Here is a 10,915-nt window from a genome sequence, read left to right as displayed (position 1 = left end):
GAGAGAGAGAGAGAGAGAGAGAGAGAGAATGAATAAGAATCGGTGATAATGAATAAGTGAGTGTATGAGTGAGTGATGAGGAGTGAGTGATGATGAATAAGTGAGTGAGTGATTATGAGTAAGTGAGTGGAGTGAGTGATGAGTGAGTGTGTGGTGAGTGATGATGAATAAGTGAGTGAGTGAGTGAGTGTGAGTGAGTGATAATAAGTGAGTGAGTGATTATGAGTAAGTGAGTGAGTGAGTGGTGAGTGAGGAGTGAGTGAGTGAGTGAGTGAGTAAGTGAGTGAGTGGTGAGTGATGATGAGTAAGTGAGGTGGTGAGTGAGTGATGAGTGAGTGAGTGAGTGGAGGAGTGAGTGAGTGATGAGTGAGTGAGTGATGAGGAGTGAGTGAGTGAGTGGTGAGTGAGTGATGAGTGAGTGTGTGAGTGGTGAGTGAGTGAGTGATGAGGAGTGAGTGAGTGAGTGAGTGAGTGGTGGTGAGTGGTGGTGAGTGAGGTGAGTGAGTGAGTGTGGTGAGTGAGTGAGGAGTGAGTGGTGAGTGAGTGGTGGTGGTGAGTGAGTGGTGAGTGTGTGGTGGTGAGTGAGTGAGTGTGGTGAGTGGTGGTGAGTGAGTGTGTGAGTGGTGAGTGAGTGAGTGTGTGAGTGGTGAGTGAGTGTGTGGTGAGTGGTGGTGGTGAGTGGTGAGTGGTGAGTGAGTGAGTGTGAGTGAGTGAGTGAGTGGTGGTGAGTGGTGATGAGTGAGTGTGTGTGAGTGAGTGAGTGAGTGAGTGAGGTGTGTGAGTGAGTGAGTGTGGTGGTGAGTGAGGAGTGAGTGAGTGAGTGAGTGGTGAGTGTGTGAGTGGTGAGTGGTGAGTGAGTGAGGTGTGTGAGTGAGTGAGTGTGGTGAGTGAGTGAGTGAGTGAGTGGTGGTGAGTGTGTGAGTGGTGAGTGAGTGATGAGTGAGTGAGTGAGTGAGTGATGAGTGAGTGTGTGGAGTGAGTGAGTAAGTGAGTGGTGAGTGGTGGTGGAGTGATGAGTGAGTGAGTGAGTGGTGAGTGAGTGAGTGGTGAGTGGTGAGTGGTGAGTGGTGAGTGGAGTGAGTGGTGGTGGTGGTGGTGAGTGAGTGAGTGTGGTGGAGTGAGTGGTGGTGAGTGAGTGGTGAGTGGTGGTGGTGAGTGATGATGATGAGTGAGTGGTGAGTGAGTGTGGTGAGTGAGTAAGTGAGTGTGTGAGTGGTGAGTGAGGTGAGTGAGTGAGTGAGGTGAGTGTGTGAGTGAGTGATGAGTGAGTGAGTGAGTGGTGGTGGTGGTGATGAGTAAGTGAGTGAGTGGTGTGAGTGATGAGTGGTGAGTGAGTGTGTGGTGAGTGAGTGATGAGTAAGTGAGTGTGTGAGTGGTGAGTGAGGTGAGTGATGAGTGAGTGAGTGGTGAGTGAGTGTGTGAGTGATGAGTGGTGAGTGAGTGAGTGTGTGAGTGAGTGGTGATGAGTGAGTGGTGAGTAAGTGAGTGTGAGTGGTGGTGGTGAGTGAGTGTGAGTGGTGAGTGGAGTGAGTGAGTGAGTGTGGTGATGAGTAAGTGAGGAGTGAGTGAGTGGTGAGTGGTGAGTGAGTGTGTGAGTGGTGAGTGGTGAGTAAGTGAGTGAGTGAGTGGTGGAGTGAGTGAGTGATGAGTGGTGGTGGTGGTGATGATGAGTGAGTGTGGTGAGTGGTGGTGAGTGGTGGTGAGTGAGTGGTGGTGAGTGTGTGAGTGGTGAGTGAGTGAGTGAGTGGAGTGGTGAGTGAGTGAGTGAGTGAGTGTGAGTGAGGAGTGTGAGTGATGAGTAAGTGAGTGTGAGTGAGGAGTGAGTGTGAGGAGTGAGTGTGTGAGGAGTGAGGAGTGAGTGAGTGAGGAGTGTGTGAGTGAGTGAGTGAGGAGTGAGGAGTGAGTGAGGAGTGAGTGAGTGAGTGGAGTGAGTGAGTGGTGAGTGGAGTGAGTGTGTGAGTGAGTGAGAGGAGTGAGTGAGTGAGTGAGTGTGAGTGAGTGGTGGAGTGAGTGAGTGTGAGTGAGTGAGTGAGTGAGTGAGTGAGTGAGTGAGTGTGTGTGAGTGAGTGAGTGTGTGAGTGATGAGTGAGTGTGGAGTGAGTGAGTGAGGAGTGAGTGAGTGTGAGTGAGTGAGTGAGTGGTGAGTGAGTGAGTGAGTGAGTGAGTGAGTGAGAGTGAGTGAGTGAGTGAGTGAGTGAGTGTGTGGAGTGAGTGAGTGAGTGAGTGAGTGAGTGAGTGAGTGTGAGGAGTGAGTGAGTGAGTGAGTGAGTGAGTGAGTGAGGAGGAGTGAGTGTGTGAGGAGTGAGTGAGTGATGAGTGAGGTGAGTGAGTGGAGTGAGTGAGTGAGTGAGTGAGTGTGAGTGAGTGAGTGAGTGGTGAGTGAGTGGAGTGAGGAGTGAGTGAGTGGAGTGAGTGAGTGTGAGTGAGTGAGTGATGATGAGTGAGTGAGTGAGTGGTGAGTGAGTGAAGTGAGTGAGTGTGTGAGTGAGGAGTGTGAGTGAGTGGTGGAGTGAGTGAGTGAGTGTGAGTGAGTGAGTGAGTGAGTGAGTGAGTGAGTGGAGGAGTGAGTGAGTGAGTGAGAGGAGTGAGTGAGTGAGTGAGTGAGGTGAGTGAGTGAGTGAGTGAGTGAGTGAGTGAGTGAGTGAGTGAGTGGAGGAGTGAGTGAGTGAGTGATGAGTGAGTGAGTGAGTGAGTGAGTGAGTGAGTGATGATGAGTGAGTGTGTGAGTGATGAGTAAGTGAGTGAGTGAGTGAGTGAGTGAGTGAGTGAGTGAGTGAGTGAGTGAGTGAGTGAGTGATGAGTAAGGAGTGAGTGAGTGAGTGAGTGGAGTGAGTGAGGAGTGTGAGTGAGTGAGTGAGTGTGAGTGAGTGAGTGAGTGATGAGTAAGTGAGTGAGTGAGTGAGTAAGTGATGATGAGTAAGTGAGTGAGTGAGTGAGTGAGTGAGTGAGTGAGTGAGTGAGTGAGTGATGAGTGAGTGAGTGAGTGAGTGAGTGAGTGAGTGAGTGAGTGAGTATGAGTCAAGTCAAGTTTATTTGTATAACGCTTTTCACAACAGACATTGTCTCAAAGCAGCTTTACAGAAATCAACAGTGAAGGTGAATGGTGTGAATTTATCCCTGATGAGCAGAATGTGGGAAGGAAAAACTCCCTTAGATGTTATGAGGAAGAAACCTTGAAAGGAACCAGACTCAAAAGGGAAACCCATCCTCATTTGGGTGACATCAAGAGTGTGATTATAGTCTTTAAACACTACAGAACACTGGAGAGTGAGAACTAACATGAGCACTGGAGTGTGTGATTATGACTGATGATCTTTCTACAGTCTTATACTGTCATTATGGTTATAAAACTAGAAGCTACTGAGCAACTCATAAAATAGCTCAACATTTGTGATCATCACAGATCCAACAACAGCTTCCCATGTCAGAGCCTTTAAACACTCCAGGAGGTCCTGTGTCAAAACTCCACACATGAAGTGGGATCCAGATGGCACTGGTACGTTTCTAGATGGTTTGCGGGAAGCTTGCGAGTTCAGCATCTATTTCTTTAAAGGTCCATAATCTTCATGAGGTGGGACGTGACTGGAGCTGGAGCAACCTCAGGATGCCTCGGGATGGGGAGAGAAAGAGAAGCAGTGGAGAGGAATTAGCGTAGCAGCACAATTTGATAATGTGCATGTGATCAGATGTTCTGGAGCACAAGGTTATGATGTGTGACGTATGTTATGTGTAGGCTTTGCTAAAAAGATATGTTTTTAATCTGCACTTAAACTGAGAGAGAGTAAGTGTGTGAGTGTGGGAGTAAGTGAGTGACAGTCACTGAGTGAGTAAGTGGGTGATTATGAGTAGGTGAGTGCGTTAATGAGTGAGTGATAATGAGTGGGCGAGTGAGTGAGTGTGAGTAAGAGAGTGAGAGAGTGTGAGTAATTATGAGTGAGTGAGTGAAAAGGTGAGGGTGATTATGAGTGAGTGATAATGAGTGAGTGAGTGAGTGAGTGAGTGAGTGAGTGAATTAGTGAGTGACTGAGTGAGTGACAATGAGTGAGGAGTGATAATGTGAGTGAGTGATTATGAGTGAGTGAGGAGTGAGTGAGTTGAAGTGAGTGAGTGATAATGAATGAGTGAGTGAGTGAGTGAGTCAGTGAGTGATAATGAGTGAGTGAATGAGTTTAAGTGAGTGAGTGATAATGGATGAGTGAGTGAGTGAGTGAGTGAGTGAGTGAGGTGGTGAGTGAGTGTGAGTGAGTGATTATGAGTGAGTGAGTGAGTGTGAGTGAGTGAGTAAATGAGTGAGTGAGTGTGTGAGTGAGTGGTTATGGTGAGTGAGTGAGTGAGTGAGTGAGTGTGGTGAGTGATTATGAGTGAGAGTGAGTGAGTGGTGAGTGAGTGAGGTGGTGAGTGAGGTGAGTGAGTGAGGAGTGGTGAGTGAGTGGTGAGTGAGTGGTGAGTGAGAGTGAGTGAGTGAGTGAGGTGGTGAGTGAGTGAGTGAGAGTGAGTGAGTGAGTTAGAGTGAGTGTGTGAGTGAGTGAGTGAGTGAGTGAGTGAGTGTGTGAGTGAGTGATTATGAGTGAGAGTGAGTGAGTGAGTGAGTGAGTGAGTGTGGTGAGTGAGTGAGTGAGTGAGTGAGTGAGGTGAGTGAGTGAGAGAGTGAGTGAGTGAGTGAGGTGAGTGAGTGAGTGAGTGAGTGTGGTGAGTGATTATGGTGAGTGAGTGAGTGGTGAGGAGTGAGTGAGTGTGTGGTGAGTGAGAGTGAGTGTGGAGTGAGTGAGAGTGAGTGAGTGAAAGTGAGTGTGTGAGTGAGTGAGTGAGTGTGTGAGTGAGTGAGAGTGAGTGTGTGAGTGAATGAGAGTGAGTGAGTGAGTGTGTGAGTGAGTGATTATGAGTGAGTGAGTGAGTGAGTGAGTGAGTGAGAGTGAATGAGTGTGTGAGTGAGTGATTATAAGTAAGTAAGTGTGAAAGTGTAAATTTCTGAGGTCTGAAACGTGTAAATAAATACAATGACACACATTAAAGTCACAACAACAATAAAAATCGGTAATTTATTAAATACATTTTTTTCAGTTATTAAAATTAAATCATTAAATAATCAGAGTTTTTGAATAAATGTTCATCTAATCAGTAAATTATAATCTGTTTATTATCAAACAAATGTATAAATAAATAATTACGGAATGAGTTCACATGCTAATCTAAAATCCCAAACAAAATCATTTGCATCATCTGTCACTGAAGTTTTGTATTTACTGACATGTCAGATTGCCTCAGATGGTGTTACTGTGACAACACACACACACACACACACACACACACACACACACACACACACACACTCTCGCAGTGTCATCTAATTACAATCCTGTCAGATTTGAGAGTTTGAGCACTAGATGTTACAGGGCAACAAAATGCTGGAAAAAAACAAGTGTTCTGACAAGGAACCAGCTGGAGGAACATTCTGTAACTAATGAGGTAAATTGGCAATGGGACAGTCAGATGATTCAATAGGAATAGTGTATCTAAGAGAGGCTCTCAGATGTAAAGATGAGCAGAATATCACCAATCTGTGAAAAGCTGAATCTGCAAACTGTTGAACAATTTTAGAATTATGTTCTCCAACATCAAATTGTGAAGACTTCTTATATCTCATCATCTACAGTACATAATATCATCAAACAATTTAGAAAATCTGGAGAAATCTCTGTGCCCAGGGGACAAGGGTGAAAATCAATATTGGATGGCTGCGATCTTTGGGCCTTTCGTGCATTAAAAACAGTCACGATTCTGAAATGTAAATCACTGCAGGTCACTGTGTCACAAATTCAGGTAAAATCACTATCATGCAGAGAAGAAGGCATGCGTGAACATGATTTAAAAACGCCACCATCCTCTCTGGGCCATAGCTCATTTAAAATGTACTGAAGTAAAGGAAAAAACTGTTCTGTATACAGGTTTTAAAGCAACATATACTTCCATCCAGAAAACAACTTTTTCAGAGAAGGCCTTGCATATTTCTGCAAGATGATGCTAACTGCATACTGCATCTATTACAACAGCATGACTTTGTTGTAAAAGGGTCCAGGTGCTAAACTGGATCGTTCGAAATCTAGACCTTTCACCAATTAGAAACATTTGACGCATCATGAAACAAAAAATATGACAAAGAAGACCCAGGACTGTTGAACAGCTAGAATCGTGTATCAGACACGAATGGGTGAACATTCCTCTTCCAAAGCTTCAGCAACTGGTCTCCTCTGCTTCCAGACAAATGGACCGTTGTTTTAAAGAAGACGTGATGCGACACAGTGGGAAACATGTCCCTCTCACAACGTGTTGCAGCTATCAAATTCAAATTGAACTTATTTTTTTTCTATTAAATGCTACATTTGCCAAGTTTCAACATTTGATATGTTTTCTTTGTTCTATTGTGAATGAATTATGGGGTTTATATCATTTTACACAGCGTCCCAACTTTTTTGGAATTGAGGTTGTACGTCATTTATCCTAATTTAGTTGCTAACATACAACATTTAGCAAATTCAAACTGCTAGCATATGATATTTAGCCTACCTGAGCTGTGACCTAATTTATCCTACTATAAGTTTGAAACGTATAACCTGTTAGAGAGAGAGAGTGTGTGTGTGTGTGTGTGTGTGTGTGTGTGTAAGAGACAGATTCCTTCCAGATTGGTTCCAGCCGACAGCGAGCTCATGAAGATGATTTGAGGTTCGAGGCATGAAGCAGATTTGTAGCTGTGAGGAATTCATTTTGAAAGAATTTATTATCAGTGTAGTGACAGATGCCACAAATCAAACAGAGACATGCTGATGATAAAGAGACGATAATCACTTTAACTTTATTTGCAACATAAATCGAGACACAGCTGTCAAAATAATACAAAATAACACTGACTGCTTAACATTTACAGTTGTTCAATTCAATAGTTTTACGTATGCTAGGTGAATTATGCTAATTGGGAGAGTCATCTCAGTCAGTATGCTAGCAGCTAAAATCAGTTCAATGAACAGTTTTAGCATTTCTCATGCTAAATGAAGTACACTAGCGTCGCTAATTAACGCTCGTGTTCACTGACTAACATGATTGTAATGGAGCCAGATATCACAATACAACCAAACTGTTTAAATGGTAAAATTAGTGAGAACACTGTTGCTAGGCAACAGAAAAATTAGTAGGCAGAGCATGAGGCATTTATGATAAAGAATGCTAATGATTTAGCTAGCTAGCATTCAGTTATTAGCCTTTAATACAGACAGTTAATGGACACAGTGTTGAGACAGTGACACATGGAAACAAAGCAAGACCTTCTGGAATTTTAAATGATTTCCGATTGATTAAGCGCAGAAAAGTTTGTTCTGGTTGGCTGTAAGGTGTGTTTTGATTGGTTAAAATGGTACAGTGTGCTTTGATTGGTTGAGAATGGTACAGTGTGCTTTGATTGGTTGAGAATGGTACAGTGTGCTTTGATTGGTTAAAATGGTACAGTGTGCTTTGATTGGTTGAGAATGGTACAGTGTGCTTTGATTGGTTGAGAATGGTACAGTGTGCTTTGATTGGTTGAGAATGGTACAGTGTGCTTTAATTGGTTGAGAACAGTACATTGTGTTCTAATTGGCTGAGAGCAGGACAGTGTGTAATGATTTGCTTAGAACAGTATGGTGTGTTATGATTGACTTAGAGCCGTACTGTATGTTCTGATTGGCTTAGAACAGTACAGTGTGTTAAAATTGGCTGAGAGCAGTACATTGTGTTCTAACTGGCTGAGAGCAGTACATTGTGTTCTAATTGGCTGAGAGCAGTACATTGTGTTCTCATTGGTTTAGAGCAGTACATTGTGTTCTAATTGGCTGAGAGCCATACAGTGTGTTATGATTGGCTGAGAGCTGTACAGTGTGTTATGATTGGCTGAGAGCAGTACAGTGTGTTATGATTTGCTGAGAGCCGTACTGTATGTTCTGATTGGCTTAGAACAGTATGGTGTATTCTGATTGGCTGAGAGCAATACACTGAGTTCTAATTGGCTAAAAGCCACACAGTGTGTTTTGGTTGGCAAAGAACAGTACAGTGTGCTCTGATTGAGTTATAATGTGTGTTTTGATTGGCTAAAAGCCGTACAGTATGTTTTGAGTCTGACTCATGTATAAATTAATTCTCTGTGTCAATGTGAAGGTAAAATGATTAGTGATTTCATGGTAAAGTGATTATATTGCGATATCTGCATGTCCCCATGTGTTCTATTCCTATTTATGACCAAATGCTGCTTTTTTATCAGTTAATAGTTACCTGTGATGACTGTGAGAGACGTTAGCGCCTGTTTTTACTCACGTTATAGCAGCTATAAACATCCGTTCCCTCAGCAATCGAAAACACAGCAAAGATTTTTTTACGGTCCAGGAAAATAACACTGGAGACTTCATCCATAAACACTAATAACTAATCTATAAATCAGCTTATTAACCCTGATAAATCTCATGTACTTATAGAGCTGCTATTATAGTAACTTTATCACTACTTCCTGACCAATCAGGATGCAGGATGATGAAAATTATGTTTATATTATCTTTTAGAAGTCATTGTTGTTGATTTTTTGCCATCTCTCTGTCTCTCTCTCTCTCTCTCTCTCTCTCTCTCTCTCTTCCACTTTCTGTTTCTCTTTCTCTCTCTCTCTGTCTATCTTATTCTCTCTCTCTCTCTCTCTCTCTCTCTCTCTCTCACACTCTCTCTCTCTCTCTCTCTATTTCTCTCTCTCTGTCTATCCTATTTTCTGTCTCTCTCTCTCTCTCTCTCTCTCTCTCTTGCTCTTGTTCTCTCTCTCTCTCTCTCTCTCTCTCTTGTACTCTTTTGTTCTTCTCTCTCTCTCTCGCTCTCTTGTTTTTTTTGGTCCTCTCTCTCGCTCTCTTGTTCTCTTTTGTTCTTCTCTCTCTCTCTCTCTCTCTCTCTCGCTCTTGTTCTCTCTCTCTCTCTCTCTCTCTCTCTCTTGTTCTCTTTTGTTCTTCTCTCTCTCTCTCTCTCTCTTGTTCTCTTTTTGGTCCTCTCTCTCTCTCTCTCTCTCTCTCTCTCTCTCTCTCTCTCTCTCTCTCTCTCTCTCTCCTGAGTGGACCACGTAGCAGCTCATTATTCTATTTAAGAGCTGTAATTTTTTTTAGTGCACTCCTCCGCCTCTACATTATTTGCTCGTTTAGTTAAACGATGTTTCTAATTGGATCATAATTACGCCTAATGAGTCCGACTCGCCCCAAATCATCTTAATCCAACATGGCAGTCCTCATGCTTTAACAGGCTAATTACCCACAATGCTCAGCGTCATAATACGAAGTCAAGGAAGAGCAACACGTCGTTGAATGATGACTCATTAAATCCGCCTTCTTTCTTTCTTTCATTTCTTTCTTTTTTTTTTAATAATTGCTCACACTGAACACACAAAATGGACATAGAGGGGTATGGGGTGTCCTGATTGGCTGAAAGCAGGACAGTGTGTTCTGATTGGTTGATAGCACCAGTGGGTGTTCTCTTTCTCCTTCTCCTTCTTTTTTTTTTAGTAAATAATTGCTCACAACTGATCACACAAAATGGACCTATAACACAATAACAAGGAGCTTTTACATGTTACTTTTTGGCCCATGTGGGCCGCAGTAGATCTTCACTAATGCCTTCTAAACACAATATAGAACCCCGAGGAACATTTACTGCAGCGTAGATTAACAACCAAATAAACAAAATTAAATCTAACAATGTAAAGGGAAGAGGGACAAAAGGTAAAAAAAAATAATAAATAAATAAATAAGGATATATATATATATATATATATATATATATATATATATATATATATATATATATATATATATATATATATACTATTTATTTATTATTATTTTTTATTTGTGAAATAAATAAATACAATTATAAATTAAAAAGCAAATGCAAATATAAATAAAACAGAACTAATAAAATAAATCAACAATTATCATTTTTTTAATTATATTTTTACTTCATTATATATAACTTTATTATTATTATTTATAAGATTTAGAAAAACGTATTTTTATAATTCTTATTTAAAAGTGGTAGCTTCATGTTTAAGACTCTGGGTTACTCATTGGATGGTCAGGGAAAATCCAATATAGTGCATGAAGTACACTCTGGAGATATAGTGCATATATAGAACATAGAAGTCAAGTCAAGTTTATTTGTATAGCGCTTTTCACAACAGACATTGTCTTAAAGCAGCTTTACAGAAATCAACAGTGATGGTGAATGATGTGTATTTATCCCTGATGAGCAGCCGTGGCGACTGTGGCAAGGAAAAACTCCCTTAGATGTAATGAGGAAGAAACCTTGAGAGGAACCAGACTCAAAAGGGGAACCATCCTCATCTGGGTGACATCAAGAGTTTGATCATAAATCTTTCAACAGTACAGAACACTGGAGAGTGAGAACTAACATGAGCACTGGAGTATAAGATTATAAGTAAATGTTATTTCAACAGTCTTTGGTATAAAAGTAGGAGCTACTGAGCTCAACATTTGTGATCATCACAGATCCAGCAACAGCTTCTCCATGCCAGAGCCTTTAAACACTTCAGGAAGTCCAATGTCAAACTCCACACATGCAGTGGGATCCATTTGGCACTGGTACGTCTCTAGATGGTTCAGGATGTTTGCGAGTTTGGCATCTACTTCTTTAAAGTCCATAATCTTCATGAGGTGGGACGTGACTGGAGCTGGCCAAACCTCAGGAAGCCTCCGTATGGGGAGAGAAAGAGAAGTAGTGGAGAGGAATTAGATGTTCTGGAGCACAAGGTTATGATGTGATGTGTGTTATGCGTAGAACTCGCTAAAAATATATGTTTTTAATCTACACTTAAACTGGGTGAGTGTGTCTGAGCCCCGAACACTGTCAG

General features: G+C 42.1%; 1 protein-coding gene across 1 annotated transcript in view; it reads left to right on the top strand.

The window, feature by feature from the left end:
* LOC124390272 (homeobox protein HMX2-like) overlaps nt 1-14 on the top strand; it is a 4,614-nt gene extending 4,600 nt beyond the window's left edge. The window contains exon 2 of the mRNA XM_046856104.1: nt 1-14. This exon is cut by the window's left edge and continues 1,115 nt beyond it. The gene's annotated coding sequence lies outside the window, so the exon portion shown is untranslated.
* The last annotated feature ends 10,901 nt before the right edge of the window (nt 15-10,915 follow it).

Source organism: Silurus meridionalis, chromosome 8 (assembly GCF_014805685.1).
Source record: "Silurus meridionalis isolate SWU-2019-XX chromosome 8, ASM1480568v1, whole genome shotgun sequence".
Lineage (NCBI taxonomy): Eukaryota > Metazoa > Chordata > Actinopteri > Siluriformes > Siluridae > Silurus > Silurus meridionalis.
Note: the sequence above shows the minus strand (reverse complement) of the source record. Positions and strands in the feature narration are given on the sequence as shown.